The sequence below is a fragment of the Haliotis rubra genome, unplaced genomic scaffold, assembly GCF_003918875.1.
Source record: "Haliotis rubra isolate DU_JTF1 unplaced genomic scaffold, ASM391887v1 Scf3, whole genome shotgun sequence".
Lineage (NCBI taxonomy): Eukaryota > Metazoa > Mollusca > Gastropoda > Lepetellida > Haliotidae > Haliotis > Haliotis rubra.
Window position 1 is genome coordinate 6,294,465 of NW_025766968.1, and position 18,298 is coordinate 6,312,762.

Consider the following 18,298-nt stretch of genomic DNA (forward strand, 5'->3'; position numbering starts at 1 on the left):
AGGCCAGTGCCCTGATCTCATGTGGATTTGATGCTGTTGGTGGGTCCAAGCCTGCTGCCTTGTGAGCGCACTGGAGAATGACAGTCCTTATCCAAATAGATATTGTGGTCCGTGACACTTCTGTTTGATTAGAGTAGGCTGATAAGGGGATGAATAAGCGTTTGAGAAATCTTCTCCTTGTTTTGGATCGTCGTAAAATAAACTTTGCGCTCTTACCGGACACAGTGATAGGTCTTGTGTATCTTGTGATCCGAGAATAGAGGATAAGCGCCCGGGATGTGGAATAATCTGTCTGGTTGACCTGGCAGTTGATTTTTCGCGATGAAATCCCATCTTAATCCGAGGTGCTGTGTTATGATTGTCATCAAACTGTATCCCTCGTAATCCAGAGCGTGAATTTCAGACATTCTTGCTGCTGTGGCTAGCGATAGCAGAAACAGTGTTTTCTGTGAGAGAAATTCAAAGTTTGTCGATTCAAAGGTTCATAGACCTCACCGTGTGAGGTGTTGTAACACTACATTCAGATCCCAAGCTGGAAGCGTGGAACTTCCGCTTTTGGTCCTCAATCGGAAAGCCTCGTAGTAAGGCCAGTAACTCTGGAGATCTTGTCAATTTGACACCCGTTCTCATGGTGATTACAGAACTAAAGCTGGCAAAGATATGTTGATATCGTTGAACCTTTTAAATGTTTGTTTTGGTAGGTAACACAAATAGTCTGCCACTTGAGGTTGTGAAGCCTCTCTTGCTGTAAACCCTTTCTTTGTTTGCATAATTTTGAAACTGTGCCACTTGTCGTTGTACAAGATTCACGAAGTTGAGTAACGTGAGCAAAGCGTGACTGCTTTTGCCGCCCTGGCAGAATATCCTCTCTTGTTTAAACACATTTGTATACAGTCCATAACGTGTAGTTGGAACATTGCTGGGTTTCCGTGCACTTGTTTGGTGTGAGGATGAATTAACAGGTTTGGCGGCTTGGGTAGCTCCAGTGTTGGTTGACCGATTTCTTGAATTAGTATGGGAAACTGACGTTCTGGCTTGACCAGTAGGGCGACCAAAGTGAGTTGTAGGCTCTGTGTTTGTCTGATTTTCTGTAATACTTGAGGTATTATTGCTGGCGGCGGAAACGCAGCGTGCGCATTGAGGCCTTCCCATGATAGACTTAGAGCGTCCGTTGCCCAAGCTTGGGGGTCTGGGACTGGTGACACACGAATGTCGGTAGCTGATTGTTGAATCGGCGTGGCTAATAGGTCTATTAGCGGCGCTCTAATTGCTTGATTATCTGTGCAAAATTTCCCTGTTGATCATCCACTCTGTCGGTGATGGTAGATGAGGCCGAGAGCGAGCGCCTGCTAGTATATTTCTGGCTCGGGGAATGTGCACTGCTCTGACATGTAGATTTAGATCTTGTATTAAATCGAACAGTTGAAAGCTTAGGTTCAAAAGGTTCATCGATCTCGTTGAGCCTTGCTTGTTTATGTAGAAACGCCACTGTCGAATTGTCTGTATGGATCATTAGTAGCCGCATTTTGTAGAAATGTGCTCCAATGTAGAATGGCGTTGATTACAGCTTTCATTTCTAGACTGTTTATATGGAGTTTGCATTCTTGCTGATTCCATAACCCTGATATCGTGTGGTTGGTGAGATGAGCTCCCAAACCTTGGAGTAACAGCGATCTACATACAGATGGGTTTTGTATTCCTGCTCTGCTAAACAAATCCCTTCGCGCAGACATTCGATTTCTTGGTCCACCATAGTAGATGCGGTCTGAGATGTTTTCGTAGACTGAATGGTTGTACATCGTTGAGATGTGCGCTGATGAGGACCTGTAGGGGCGTAACTGTAATCTGCCTGTGACAGTCATGTCTTGGGCTGATGTGAGAAGACCTAGTAGGCTCTGCCATTGTCGCGAGTAGGGTAACGGAGAGAGCAGAGTGGAATGGTCTGCTGTATCTTGAGCCAACGGTCTTCTGGTACCATAATATCACGGTTCGCGATTTGTGATGAATCGAATACCTAGGAACTGCAGGTCTTCGCGATGGCACTAGGTCCGACTTGCGTAAGTTTACTAACCAACCTAGTTGTGTTAGTAGCTTTATGATGTAATTTAACTGTAGTTTGAGACGCAGTGGATCTTGATCTACTTGTATCCCGTCGTCGAGGTAAAAGCACTCGCGAGCCCCTTGACGATGTAGAAATTTGATAATCGGTTTCGTTATCCTCATTGAATAGCCAGGGGCTGATGATATTCGAATGGGAGTACTTTCCACTGGTAATGTAGCCCTTCTAGAGTAAATCGTAGGTATTTCCTGGAATCGGGATGAATGGGGATGTGCAGGTAGGCATCCTGTAGATCTATGCTGCCCATGTAGTCCATAGGGCCTAATCATCTGGCGTAACTGAGGTAAATGTATCATGCGAAACTTCGATTGGTTTTTGCGTAGATAGTTCTTGTTGAAAAAGCTCATGTTGTAGATGAGTCTGTATTTTCTCCGTGGAGTTTTCTTGGGAACTAGGAAAACTGGGGAGTAGAAACCTGGTTCGACGTTTGCTTGATCTATTACTTCTATGGCCTGTTTGGATAGGAGTGATGAAACAGCCTCTCTTATCTTTGGTAGTTGTTGGGCGCTTATGTAAATCAACTTGGGGGTTTGATTGTCAGCGAGGCTTGGCCTGTAGAGGGATACGAAATCCGTGTTGAAGAATGTTGGAGACGTAAGGGTCTTGCAATATTCCCCAGTTTTCCCAGTGTGGTTGAAGGCCCACCCACTTGAGCTGGCTGTACTGGAACGGCTGGGGTGGAAGACTCAGTCGTCCTCGAACCTGTGTTTCAGCGCCTATAATTGCGGGAACCTCTGGGTGTCCTGCCTCTTCCTGATCCTCCTCTATAGTTGCCATATGGGCTTAATTTAAAAGAATCTTTACCTCTAGAGCTGGCTATCTTCCTGTCTCTTGCTCTTTGTAGGCCCGTGAACTTAGATCTGCCTGAGTATCTTTGTGAAGTCTGGACGAATGACGCTGGCTAGTGTGTCCATCGATCTAATCATAAGGACTTCCCTGGAATCCTTAGAGACTTCCTTGGCTTACTTTGTCGATTTCTCCGTCAAAGATGGATGTTGTCGACCACGGGCTGTATAAAGTGGGCTGTAAGTTCTCCCCAATTACAGGAGGCGAGGAGGAGGCCTTGACGACGAGCTAAGGTCAGTGCTGCTGAAACAGATGTAAGATGATCCGTTAAAACTGCTGATCTTTCTTTTGCATAAGTAAGGCAGAATAAATCATTCTATCATCTTCCGTCGTGGAATCCCGGAATCTAGTAATAAGAGTCTCATTGATCGTCCTAGATCTATTTAACCCAAAGAACATACGTCTCCTCGTCATGGTTTCTATATGAGCCAACTTGCGATCATCCATCTTGTAAATCTTGTTCTTCGTCGCTGATGATCTTATAGTTCTCATCGATGTCCTGGGCCTTGTAGAAGGAGTCCATGTTATCGCGGAGAACTTCTTGGCTTGAAAGTTGGGCAGATGTGGTATCTGAACTTTCGTGAGCTTTCTGGAAAGCTGCATCTAGATTCTGTGGCATTGCCATAATCGGGTCGATCGGGGTAGAGTGATTGCATCTGGATCATCTTCCTTCATCAAATACGCCTGCGCTGTATTGCCACTTTTAGATGGTGATGTGAGATCTAGGTTATTGACCATCCAATACCGTATCTCTGCATCAGAAAATATGATTCCTCCATCATCCTCAAACCATCATCATTAACAAATTGTAGATGCTCTTCGGGACTCGTGTAGCTGTCTGTATATCTGATGAGGTTTGTGGCGATCTAGTTGACTTGTCGCGCTCTATGTGGAGATCTGACAGGTGATCGGCCTGGTGATGAGCGAAGTGGAGAGTCGTCTATGGGATGATCTTTCGAGGAGACTTGTGAGGTGAATGTTGATAGCTTAGCGAAGCTCTTGGCAGTCCCTCGATGTTCTTCTAGATGATGAGGATCTGGAATCATATGTCCTTCGCGAATGCCTTAGCGGCTTCATTTGCGCGTCGGTCCGGGGATCGATGATATGACAGCCAGCGAAGGCCTCCGTGATGTCTGATGGTCTGAGTCCATATCTAGAGATGAAATCAAAGATGGTGATGATCTCCCGCCCGCGAAGGCCTTCGCGCTGAGCTGTACATCTAGGTCCGCCGTCCAAGGTGGTGCGGGACTTCCTTTGAAGGTGACATCGTCTTGGCTGCTACGTTGACGGGGGTGCCTCTGGGGTGCTGTCTCACGTTGGAGCCTTCGCTGGCTCGGACCCTGCTAGCGCGGTTTGTAGTGGTCCTCCATGATGTTCATAAACTGCGCATCATGTCTTCTGGGATGATCTGTGGCGATCACCGCCGAAGCGTCTTTTTTCTGCGATGGGGTTCACATCAATGACGTCTGGCGTCGGTGTAGAGGCATCAGGCTGCATGGTGATCTCTGCAGAAGTCACAGTCGCTGACACCGGTCGCTTCTTCTGCGTAGAAGTCGGGGATGATTATCGGCTGATCATCGTAGAGGCCCAATTCTGCTGCTGGAGCGATCTCGGCTGAGAAAGTTCTTGCTGTCTTCGTGGGATTTCCTTTGGAAGTCTGCGCTGCCCTGGGTGTCCTCAATCTGCGTTGAGGCGGCGATGAGGCCCTCTTAGACTTGGTCTGCAATGGCGGGATGTCTGGGGAGGCCGGTCGCTTTCTTCGAGGTAACGGACTGCGTCCCACGTTCCTCTGCGCGGGGGTCTCTAGCAGAACACCAGGCGGGGAGGGTCGATCGCTAGCAGCTGACTGGATGGAATATCTGGACTCTCTGCCATGTTTTGCCCTTGTTTGCGTGATCTATCTGCAGCACGTCTTAAGACGCCAAAGATGATATTTATTAAATGCAGAATGAGATAAATTAATGCAGTAACTGCAGCGATGAATTAAACGCGACACGCGATAGAACAACTAGGGCATATTACATGTGGATCGGAGGCAGAAAAAGCGTAATCTACAAATGCGTACAGATTTTCATCAACATAAAGCTAGCTGAACAATCCACGAATACACGTTGAATAAACGAGTAGAAATACGATAATTAATCAATACAAATAGTAAAGGATACTAGCTATACCTCTATAGTAACCTATGAGAGGTAAAACTAAGAGATTATCTAAGGATATGGTGTGTAAGGAGACACACAAGGCTCTCACATCCTGCTCACTGGGCTCAGAAGGAGAGAGTGAAGCACATGGCCAGAGGGTGGCGACACCTTTCCCGCCAGGGGAGACAAAGGGGAGCAACTCGTGGTGAGTACCAATTAGTGATTTTATTTTGAAGGGAGCTTCAAATAAGGAGATACAAGTGTTCCACTATGTTCGCAAGAAGAAGAAGACAAGCAAAAGAGCATGAGTCAGGATAAGGAAAAATTTACATATTATTATTATTATATGGATATTTACACAGTGTTACAGTCCATCCCATCTACATGCATGCTCAAAGGGCTTTGTTTTTTCCCCTCGATCATTGGATGTCAATCTCAACGGCACATCGTATTTTCAATCTCAACTCCCTGGGGAGCATACAACTCATGCAGCCACTAGGCGCACCGAGTTAATGTGGCTTTCCCATCCTTACGAGGTACCCATTCACATCTGGGTGGACTGGGACACATAGTCACAGTACTTGTCCAAGTTTACTGCACATATCTCCAGAGACTAAGTGTTAGTCTACCACCATGGCTGTTGCTCCAGACAAAACAGATCCCTCAAAGAATGGGAGTCATGCAATGCCAGACACCAAGATCTTGCATAAAGAACAGGAACATAGATCTGTATCTACTGATATATACATTCTGTCTGTTATACACAAACATTTGCCGCAGGTACATCAAATGTTTGGGATGTTTTTACACACAGTATTGCAATGGGAGCTTACTTCTGGCAAAGATCTACTTCCATATGCATCTTGTATAACATTCTCCACATTCAGTTCTAAATATAATACAATGCTGATATAAAATATAGACAAATGCTGGATTCTTCTTCAGGTATCCAAGTGCTTGTATAAAAAGGGAAATAACTGCAAACAATTCCATGGCATTAGTTGCATTTGATTGACCAACCAAGCAATTGTTTTGCATTCATCTTCCAACAAACAGATTGCTGTTTTCTCATTGACTGATAACGGGATGTGTTGCATTCTGGTATTGGATGATCCATGTTAATTCTACACAATATGATTACAATGTTTGTACTTCTCCTGCCCATACCATGCACAACTCTGTTTTCTGACATCATCCAGTAACTGTATGGGAGAAGGAATGATGAGTTAATGATGGTGAATGAGCTGATGTGTGACAGGGTTACATGTTGAGCGTTTGTCTGTTGATGGGTATGTGTGAGTGAGTTACTTGGCAAGTGAAAAAGTAATGGGTTGGATAGCTGCAGCAGTGGATAAGTGAGTGAGTGAGTTTAGTTTTACGCCGCTTTTAGCAATATTCCAGCAATATCACAGCAGGGGACACCAGAAATGGGTTTCACACATTATACCCATGTGGGGATTCGAACCCGGGTCTTCGATGTTAACCACTAGGCTACCCCATCGCCCCCAGTGAAATGGGTGGATGAGAAAGTTTGGTCTTAGCCCTTCCATCTCATATGGCACCATACAACAGTTTTGAAGAGACAAAAAAGCAATTCCACAAGAAGTACTGACAGAATCTCTGCTTATCCACCACAACCAAACACTCCCACAACGAGGCTACCCACACCCCCTGTGATGCTTACCAATCATTTTTCAATCATTCAGTTTGTAACCTTACCCACTGATACAACCATACCATATAACATGATAACTATGTTTACCCCCCACAGGAGACCACGATGCTGGGAGATAGCACAATACTGCAGGAACTGTAACAGATCAACTCACCTAATCCTGTTTGGAAGATGTCAATATCCTGCTGGTTCTGAGAACAATCTCAGTGAGCTGGCCTTCAAGAATGTCTCTCAGCCTGTAACAGAAGACACTGTTTGAGTTAAGTGATGATAAAGATTTATTCTCTGAAGGAGCACCTGCTGGTGGTCTGGTGACTTTGTCATAAGTAGAGTCAGTCCTCCAGACCTACATGGTCATAACCCTCTATGAATAGTCTGATTAACCTGGTGTACAAGGGAGGAGGACACTTTACCCATGCTAATCAGTTATGTAGTGTAATATGAATCATTGTTTTATTATGTGCAAGATCTTGAATAAATCAGTAGTTTGATATGATCGCATTGTGAAGAGATTTGAAATCCCTACTATACAGAGCCGGAGGACACACAATATATGCTAATCAAAAGACGTTAAAAAATACTCAATATTTTTCATATTAATATATACTACTCACACTTTGCTAAGGATCATAAAAATTCACAACTTTACTTAAACGTAGATGTATAATTTGAAATTGTATCTATTTAAAACTGGATAAACAATAATATGGTAACCCCTCTTTAGGCAAACTGTCACTTTAACCTAACCTTAAGCACTTGATACATGAGTAACCATAAAAATGGTTTTCATGGCACCAGTCAACCATTTTGCAAAATCATGGAACAAGTCATTGACAAGTACACAACAACTGTCAATAGCGGGTATGGGATCCACAAGATGCAGTGACATACTGAAACCTAGGATCCATGCTTACAATAAGCTAAGATATTTGAACCAAATTAGAACCCCCATCATAGTTTTGTGTTGAATCCATGATTTGATCCTACGCAAAGTGTGAATAGTATAAATATTCTGTCATGGCCATGATGGATAAAGAACAGTCATGTTAAAAAATCAGATGTTGTTTAACTCTTTTGTGTGGAACATATATTTTTACAAATGATGTTTATTGCATGTTAGCCTTAGGCATAAATACATAGAATGTCGGTTTGTCACAAAGTGTTGAATGTATAGTGTACATGTTGAAGACTATCATGAGACACTGTAGTTCACATAAAAAACATACACACCACCTGCCTCCTATCTCTTGATCTGGTGTATGCATCAAAGTATTTTTAATTTCGTTAAAGTCACTGAATTAAGTTTAACATCGTTTTGAGAATATTTTAGTTGAATTATGTGTAATGTGGATCAAAGCGTAATGGGCACAATTCTAAGACATTAATTACCTTGGAGACACCAATGAGCATGAGTATGATGGAGACAAACCAAGGATCATAACTTTTGATTTGAACCATGATCATCCTGGCTTGACAACATGTGAGGTGCATGGACCACTGGGCCACTCACAAAACAAGGTGTTTTTTTATTTATTTATTTATTATTATAGGATATTTATATAGGGCATATATCCAGGCAACTAGTGCATGCTCAAGGCGCTGGTATTTTTCCCCTCAATCATTGGATGTCAATCTCAACGGCACATCGTATTATCAATCTCAACTCCCTGGGGAGTATACAACTCTTGCAGCCACTAGGCGCACCGAGTTATTGTGTTTAGGACATGTTCCAGCAGACATTAATTTATACTGACTAATTAGTTTTGATTGGTCAAAATATAACTGAAATACATATTTTTTGTTCTTTACATTTGATTATTTATTTATAAACCGAAGTTACATTTTCAATTTTGAAATTGTAATTTTGTAAAAGATTGAGATAGTGGAGGGTCAAATAGAATTCAATTCAAACAATGTTTCTTACTTCAGATTCCCGGCTCAATTAAATCAATAAACAAATGAAAATAACAACAAAATTGGTCAACTTAACCTGAAATAACATCATACTTGTACATTAAATAACCTAATTTCAAACCACCGGGCGTTAGTACAAAGCCTAAAGGCTAACATTGATTGAAGATCTTATTGCTGACAACAATTAAACTTTAACATCACCCTTTCCATGTAAAATGAGATTACATGACAACACCCCTTTCAGTGGCAACATTCTGCAACATCTACCACCGTGAACTAACACGCACCCACAAAATATCACACATAATCACAAAATAATTCATATACATTTCACATGACAGCATGACAGGCTGTTCACATCCCTAAGACCAGATCCGTCATCTACGGCTTCATTCCAGTAACGCCCAGTTGTCAATAAATGATGACGGCCATTGCTGGGTAGACATGAGCCAGGTTACCAAGACTCGCAGGGATCCACACTTACGTACCTTAATAGAGTCATCTCAACATGTTCGGAGGTCAGAGTAGTCCTCAGCTCTATTATGTCTGTTCAAGGAACACTGCCTTGTTAATTGAAACAGATCGCATGGCTTCACCTGTTCTGGCCAAATGTAATGACTTCATCAATGGACCATATCTATCATGCCTGCCCTTATCTACGACAGGCAAATGGCACGTGGTATAAAAAGGCAGTTTACATGGTGTTAGATCAAGCAGCATGGAGCACTGATATATCCAAGATATGAAAGTTGATAAATGATCTAATGGAAAACACCCAGTTGTCATCGTTTTTTCTTTGGCATAGGAATTGATGTCCTTGGCATGTACCATTTTTGCAATCTCCTTGGATTCCGAAAACTTAAAGTGGCCTTACTGATTTAAAATATTGAGCTATACATTATTGACAACAATATTTTGGGAAAATCAGTGGACTAATTGATAAATGAAAAAGAAAGAACAACTGAAATCTGAAAACAGTGTGGATACATCCTTCAAATCCTTCTATTTGTTGAGTACCCACCTTCCTAGTTCCTTATCAAGGATGAGTGTGTTATTAAAAGACTCTTAGCTTTTATCCAGAGAGTACGACCAAATACTGAGTGACCACCAACAGCTCACAACTTCTATCAGTTATACAGCAGCCACAATCCTAATTTATTTAGCCCTAGTCTGCCAGGACCCTTTTTTATTGACTTCTTCACAGCTACAAGTAGAAATATACCCAGTGCACTCTAACCTTATATTTCAGTGCACTTGATTTCTTTCAGTTTGAGATTATATACAGTTCCTAATCTATACAGCCATGCATGTACAATTTAATTATACTGTTCTGGCTTTATCTGTCAGGCTCGCCTGGTATCAGTCAACCTGCTAAATAGGCATCAGCATGCATGTACACAAGGCATGTCTAGTGGTCACACAGGCCACCATTGGTTGTAACTCGGGTCACACAGGCCACCATTGGTTGTAACTCGGGTCACACAGGCCACCACTGGTTGTAACGTGGGTCACACAGGCAACCAATGGTTGTAACGTGGGTTATACCACTGGTAGTAACGTGTGTCACAGAGGCAACCAATGGTTGTCACATGGGTTATACCACTGGTTGTAACGTGGGTCACACAGGCCACCATTGGTTGTAACGTGGGTCACACAGGCCACCACTGGTCGTCACATGGGTTATACCACTGGTTGTAACGTGGGTTATACGGGCCACCACTGGTTGTCATGTGGGTCACACAGGCCACCACTGGTTGTAACCTGGGTTATATCACTGGTTGTAACATGGGTTATACGGGCCACCATTGGTTGTCATGTGGGTCACACAGGCCACCACTGGTTGTAACGTGGGTTATACCACTGGTTGTAACGTGGGTCACACAGGCCACCACTGGTTGTAACATGGGTTATACCACTGGTTCTAACGTGGGTTACACGTGCCACCACTGGTTGTCAGGTGGGTCACACAGGCCACCACTGGTTGTAACGTGGGTTATACGGGCCACCACTGGTTGTCATGTGAGTCACACAGGCCACCACTGGTTGTCACATGGGTTATACGGGCCACCACTGGTTGTCATGTGAGTCACACAGGCCACCACTGGTTGTCACATGGGTTATACGGGCTACCACTGGTTGTCACATGGGTCACACAGGCCACCACTGGTTGTAACATGGGTTATACGGGCCACCACTGGTTGTCTCATGGGTTATACGGGCCACCACTGGTTGTCATGTGGGTTATACCACTGGTTGTAACGTGGGTTATACGGGCTACCACTGGTTGTCATGTGGGTCACACAGGCCACCACTGGTTGTCACATGGGTTATACCACTGGTTGTAACGTGGGTTATACGGGCCACCACTGGTTGTCATGTGGATCACACAGGCCACCACTGGTTGTAACGTGGGTTATATCACTGGTTGTAACGTGGTCACACAGGCCACCACACTGTTGCCACACAGGCCACCACTGGTAACATGGTTATACCACTGGTTGTAACGTGGGTCACACAGGCCACCACTGGTTGTAACATGGGTTAGTTATACCACTGGTTGTAACGTGGGTTATATGGGCCACCACTGGTTGTCATGTGGGTCACACAGGCCACCACTGGTTGTCATGTGGGTCACACAGGCCACCACTGGTTGTAACGTGGGTTATACGGGCCACCACTGGTTGTCATGTGAGTCACACAGGCCACCACTGGTTGTCACATGGGTTATACCACTGGTTGTAACGTGGGTTATACGGGCCACCACTGGTTGTCATGTGGGTCACACAGGCCACCACTGGTTGTAACGTGGGTTGTACCACTGGTTGTAATGTGGGTCACACACGGGCCACCACTGGTTGTCACATGGGTTATACGGGCTACCACTGGTTGTCATGTGGGTCTCATGGGTTATCACGGGCCACCACTGGTTGTCATGTGGGTCTCACTGGACCACCACTGGTTGTCACATAGGTTACTGGTTGTCACACGGGCCACCACTGGTTGTCATGTGGGTCACACAGGCCACCACTGGTGGTTGTACGGGCCACATGGGTTATACTGGGCCACCACTGGTTGTCATGTGGGTCACACAGGCCACCACTGGTTGTAACGTGGGTTATACGGGCCACCACTGGTTGTCATGTGGGTCACACAGGCCACCACTGGTTGTAATGTGGGTTATACGGGCCACCACTGGTTGTCATGTGGGTCACACAGGCCACCACTGGTTGTCACATGGGTTATACGGGCCACCACTGGTTGTCATGTGGGTCACACAGGCCACCACTGGTTGTCACATGGGTTATACGGGCCACCACTGGTTGTCACATGGGTCACACAGGCCACCACTGGTTGTCACATGGGTCTTGGAACTCCACACTTCACACACATTTAAATTAGAAAATGATCAATTTAAATTAAATAATTAAATGATGTCTTTTGATAGGGTTAGTTAAAAAGAGTTTCAAACGTGAGGAAATTTGATGTGTCACTGACAGTTCTATTGATTTTAAAATAATGATTGTGCAAAGTACCTGTCCCAAAGAGACCTGTTCAGCACATTTAGCCCCATTCAAATCCCAGTGACTTAGAATAACATTTCACTTACACAGTACTATATTCATAGGCATCTTTGCCATTGTCACTCAAAAGGCAAGTGTCAAACATTGAAGAAGTTGTGTTTGAATAGGTGTTGATAACCAGCCACTGAATAAAAACCATCCCGATTAGGTTTCAAGGAAACATGATTAGGTTTCAAGGAAACATGATCCTGTGACAGGATTAAAGTATTTTTTAACATGCACGGAGGCAAAAGTTACACAAGAGTGGGACCATTAACACTGATACGAGCATGTCTGAATGTCACATGATCATCTCCGTGGTTTTAATGGAGTATGTAGAGAATACACATACAAATGGTGAGGGGATGTTTGACGTCAGGATCGGAGCTGTTCTACAAGACTGTCACGCCCAGGAGGCTCTATCATCACCTCTTTTTGTCATATAACATGATAAGTTGAGGTGGTTAGTTGAGCAGGAAACAGTTAGGGGTCAAGTGGTTTAATTTGCAAGATCCATGCCAATAATTGGGAGCAGTAGACATGTCTCTGTGTTTACTGACACCGATCATTATAGGTGTGAAAACGGGAAAAGAGACGACGATTGGACTAATTACAAGAACATGGAGACATCTATTGAGCTAAACACTTTGTGAGTTTATGTTATATCTTGATCCAGTTTGTGAGTTTATGTTATATCTTGATCCAGTTTGTGAGTTTATGTTATATCTTGATCCAGTTTGTGAGTTTATGTTATATCATGCCACAGTCAGGAGAACTACAACTGGAGTGACCTTGACTTTGATTAAGTAGGAGTGCAACCAAAAAGGATCACTCCTTCAAACACCCAGGGTCATAAGTTGGAGTTTTCACTGATTGGCAAGCACAGATCATTTGCTTGATAACACTGAAATGTTTCATCTATCTGCAATAAAGAAGTTGTCTATCCATAAAAGGTGTTCATCTTCATCATGCCAGCTTCTAAATGCCATTTAAAGAAGCATGTATTTCTTCATGGAAAATCACTCCCATGTTTCTCCAAAGATTTATCCTCTGACAGATCATCCTCAGTGTTCAAGTGTATTCTACCTCCAGTCCATGATCTAGGTTTGATGCTATGCTGAATAAAACCAGAAAGCACAAGGCATGATGAGGGACTATTCTACCCACACGATCTGCGTAATCAAACAAAAAATCTAGACATCTACAACTGTCATGGAAGTTATCAAGTGTTCATATAATTGAGAACGTTTCCTTTTCAACACTTGAAATTTTTAAAATTCAAAAGCAGTTTAATCTTTGAACATCTGCAAGCACTTGACCCCAGCTTTGAGTCTTTCATGATGTGCAACAACCGTACACAAACATAGATGAAGATTAGCTCATAGTTGACGTTCATCTTGAAAAATTATCATGTTAACCAAAATAAGATACTTAATTGCTTTAAAAATTATTTGAAAGAAAACAGGCTCTTTTTCAAACATTTGAACATGTCCCATAATATTTTCAGCAATATTTCAAAGTTTTCCAATATTAACAAACTTTAAAAATAATAATTCCAATTTGACAAAATGGGCATATGCTGCACCTGAATTATAGTTGAAAACAAGATTTTCAGCATAGTACCATATGGTAATTATCACTGAGCTATATCACTGATACCCAACCCTCTTCTTTGTACAACACTGATAACACAATCTGGTGTACAACTTTAGTTACGTCTGGTCTCACTAATGGCTGCCTGAGTGTTCATCATTGGTCTACCATGCTGTCAGCTGGCATCCGGCCAGGAAAAACTGACTGCTGCATGCATCCCTCTAACAGGTGTCAACACTCACACTAGTTTACTCAAAATTATCACGATGAAAGTCCACTAATATATACATACTTATACTTGAAACTTTGAAGCATGAATTAAGGAAGTACTGTATATTGACCAAGCTGCCGTATCATCACATCATATTATCTGTAACTTTAACATTTTTATATTTTGTTGATATATTCTGCCATGAGTAAACGCTACTTGGTGTCGTGTATGGGTTGTGTATGAGTAAACGCTACTTGGGAGTAAACGCTGCTTGTGTATGAGTAAACGCTACTTGGGGTTGTGTATGAGTAAACGCTACTTGGGGTTGTGTATGAGTAAACGCTACACTATGGCGTGCCAGTTTAACATGGAAAGAAGTAATGCAGCCTATAATGTTCAGTGAGTGAGTGAGTGAGTATGGTTTTATGTTAGCAGTATCCCAGTGAAATGGGTGTATGACACAGTATGAGTAAGCGCTGGTTTTATAGCCGATCTTGGACGCTATCGCAGCTGTATCCCAGAGAAACCTATGATTATAGGTAGGGTGTATGACAAACCCACACATATTACTCATGTAGGGATAAACCCGGATCTTGGCACTAGCTGCCACTGCCCTGTCTGTTCAGAGAAACCTATGATTATAGGTAGGGTGGTGACAAACCCACACATATTACTCATGTAGGGATAAACCCGGATCTTGGCACTATCCCACTGCCCTGTCTGTTCAGAGAAACCTATGATTATAGGTAGGGTGGTGACAAACCCACACATATTACTCATGTAGGGATAAACCCGGATCTTGGCACTATCCCACTGCCCTGTCTGTTCAGAGAAACCTATGATTATAGGTAGGGTGGTGACAAACCCAAAAACAATTCTGCCCAAATCTGGGACTCAAACCCAATGTTTTGGGCATGTCCAAGGGAGGCAACTCTTCACAGCAATCTAAGCAATTAATCAACTTGTATCCTGATGCTTCATGGCGAACACATGAATGACTATAATGTTGATCACAGCCATCAATGGCTAATTGTTTACCCGTTATACACTAGCCTATGGTGATACTGGGATAGAATAGGACATCAGTACTTCAGGTTTGTTAGAAGAGGTGATTAGAGTGGGTATTTGGTGGACACAATGGCCATGGGCTATGGATTAATTAGATGGTGGTCGTCTGGAATCATCTGACATCTAAGCCTAATGGAGAAATACATAGTCTGTCTCACAGTCCCTGAACCACATTATTTCCCTACAGCCTAGCCCTCTCTGCAGTGCTAAAGCCCTAAATGAAGCAAGTCTAGATTTCCCAAGGTTCTGAATCTCTCGTCTTCCTGGGGATTTTTTCAATTTAAATGGGTTTATTTCAATCAAAATCATATATATTCAGGGACTAAGCATTAGTCTGAAGAGATACAATGCTTACATGGCTGATCAGATACAAGACCCTTCCACACTACTGACTGCTTGTTGTAGGGTCAAACCCTATTTACTCACTCACATGGTTGGCCTCTGGTACAATAAATCAATTTCAGACTGGCATTTCTAATTTCCAATTACAATTCCTGACTCAAGATCTTTTTGGTGACTTCACTCTATGTTTCCCGGGACTTCACCAAGGGTTTCCAGTTACTCCAATTAGGGTTCCCAATCACTTCACTCAAACTTCCCAAGTTACTTCACCCAGGGTGCCAAGTTAGTTCACTCAGGGTTCCCGATGATTTCATTTAGGATTCCCATTTTTTAAAATTCAGCATCCAAATGACTTCACTCAAGGATCCAAGTTACTTCACTCTGGGTTCCAAAGACTTCACTCTGGGTTCCAAATACTTCACCCAGGCTTCCAAAAACTTCACTTAGAAATCCAATTACTTCACCAAGGGTTCCAAAGACTTCACTTAGAGATCCAAGTTACTTCACTCAGGGATCAAAGTTACTTCACCCAGGGTTCCAAAGAATTCACAGCTGAAACCACCACATTACCAAACCCAGTGTGCCAAGTGAATTCACAACAAAACCAACCATATTGGCTGATCCAGAAATTCAGTAAAATCCTTCCACATTCCCCTTCACTTCTCAAAATGTCAAGTAACCCCTCTGTTAAATCTTTCCCATTCACTACCTCCCAGAGTCCAGTGATTTGGCTGATAAACCCCCACATTTCCTCTAATCAAACACGTGTAATCCTCCATGGGCCTTAACGAGTAGGTGTCAAACAGGTAGTGAGGTTTCCAAGCTGCCGTCACTCTCCACGACTTAACTTGTGTGATGTTCATATCCCAGACATGGTGTTGTTAATAATGAAAATACTCAGAGAATTTGGAGGATTTATAATGTCTACAATAATATCAGATTCTGATAAGAGATATGGTTGAGACAGCTAAAGCCAGACAGGTCATCTCCATGATGAGACAACTGACAGCATGAAGGGAGATGACTTTGGCCAAATAATTAATCCTGCTGCTGTTGGTCTTGATTATATCGGACACTATGTTCATCAGGGATGCTTTTACCAGCCTTAAAATATGTCGGGGTGGTGGGGTAGCCTAGTGGTTAAAGCATTCACTTATTATGAAGAAGACCCAAGTTTGATTCCCCACATATGTACAATGTGTGAAGCCCAATTCTGGTGTCCCCCACTGTGAGATTGCTGGAATATTGTTAAAAGCAGCGTAAAACTAAACTCACTCACTTTGTCAGAGTAATACCTGAATATCTATGACATATCACCGAGTCACAAGCTGGTCACTGTATTATGTGAATATCTGTATATGTCACCATGTCCCCAACTAGTCACTACAATATTCCAATGCATCTATATCATCTAGCACCATAGCTAGTTGCTGCAATATGTGAATATTTTCATATCACATGCCCCCTTACTGGTCATTAATATCCAATTACTTATATATCCCTGGCCATAAACTGGTCTTTAAAGTATGTGAATATCTATTCCTCACCTGGCCTGAAACTGGTTATTGCAGTATGTGTATTATCTATATATCACTTGCTCTAAAATCTTTTTATAAGTAATCACATTACCAAAGAAAATATCCACTGCAAAGAAACGCCTCAGCAGCCACCTGTTGCCCAGTTTAGTTGCCATTCATCACAAACATGGCTGTTATAACCATCATGGATGCTCATGGATAGAGCTCAGCATGGCCACCAACATCAAATACTCCAGTGGGACTCCAGTGTCCAGCATAATGGTGCTTGTGTTCCACCTTCATCACAAATAACACCCCTATAACCAAACAAGTACAAGTACCTTCCTCCTGTCGGCCCTCGGTGTAGTAATCCACATCCTCTAGTATTGTATTCCAAGATGAAGGTAGGACCGCAGGACAGTGTTTCCACTGTCGCCTCTGCTTAGCCCCTGGCACTACCTTTGCCTCCCGATTTCGCCACTTTGATTGTGGAGTACAGCTCTCTGTGTTTGTTTGTTTGTAGTCTTAATGAGGCTACTTTGCCATGTATTTGGCCTGAAGAGTCAAACCGCACACAGAGGACGTAGCCACTAAATCGTGCAGCGTTGAAATATTTGTCCAGTAAATACATCTAAACTTGGACGCACACTCTAACCTTGCTACTGGGCCTATCCGAGTTTCCTGTCCTTGTGTGTACGATCATAGACGTGTAAACGTAATATGGAGATCAAACACAGCATGATGATAACCCCATTGTACGATATTTGTTAACACTAGTGATATGACACCAGCAATGATACATACAGTGTTGTTGGAAAAGCTCAACATAACGAAACAGAACCAACTTTAAACATTGCCAACATGATGATGATGATGAGTGAGTGAGTGAGTGAGTGAGTGAGTGAGTGAGTGAGTGAGTGAGTGAGTGAGTGAGTGAGTGAGTGAGTGAGTGAGTGAGTGAGTGAGTGAGTGAGGCCAGAAATGGGCTCCACACATTGTACCCATGAGGGGAATCGAACCCGGGTCTTCAGTGTGATTAGCAAACGCTTTATCCACAAAGCTACCCCACCGCACCCTGATGAAGATGATGATGATGTTGATGTATCACAACACCCTGTAAGTATTGAATGCTAGTCTGGGCAGACTAGTGGATATTAGCATGAGCTGCAATTCATGGTGCTATGACACTCCAACAGTTAGGTCGACATTGTGACCATCCAAAATATTAGGCACATGGCACACGCATGGAGTCATGATCTATTTCGGGAACCCATAGTAGGGCCACAATTGTTCAGGTTAGCGTAAGGAA

At 43.1% G+C, this 18,298-nt stretch overlaps 1 long non-coding RNA gene across 3 annotated transcripts in view; it reads right to left on the bottom strand.

The window, feature by feature from the left end:
* LOC124282470 overlaps positions 1–18,298 on the bottom strand; it is a 209,675-nt gene that overhangs the window by 80,288 nt on the left and 111,089 nt on the right. For all 3 annotated transcript variants that reach the window (XR_006900163.1, XR_006900165.1, XR_006900164.1), the window contains exon 3: positions 6,939–7,020. This is a non-coding gene — a long non-coding RNA (uncharacterized LOC124282470). The remainder of the gene's footprint in view (positions 1–6,938; positions 7,021–18,298) is intronic.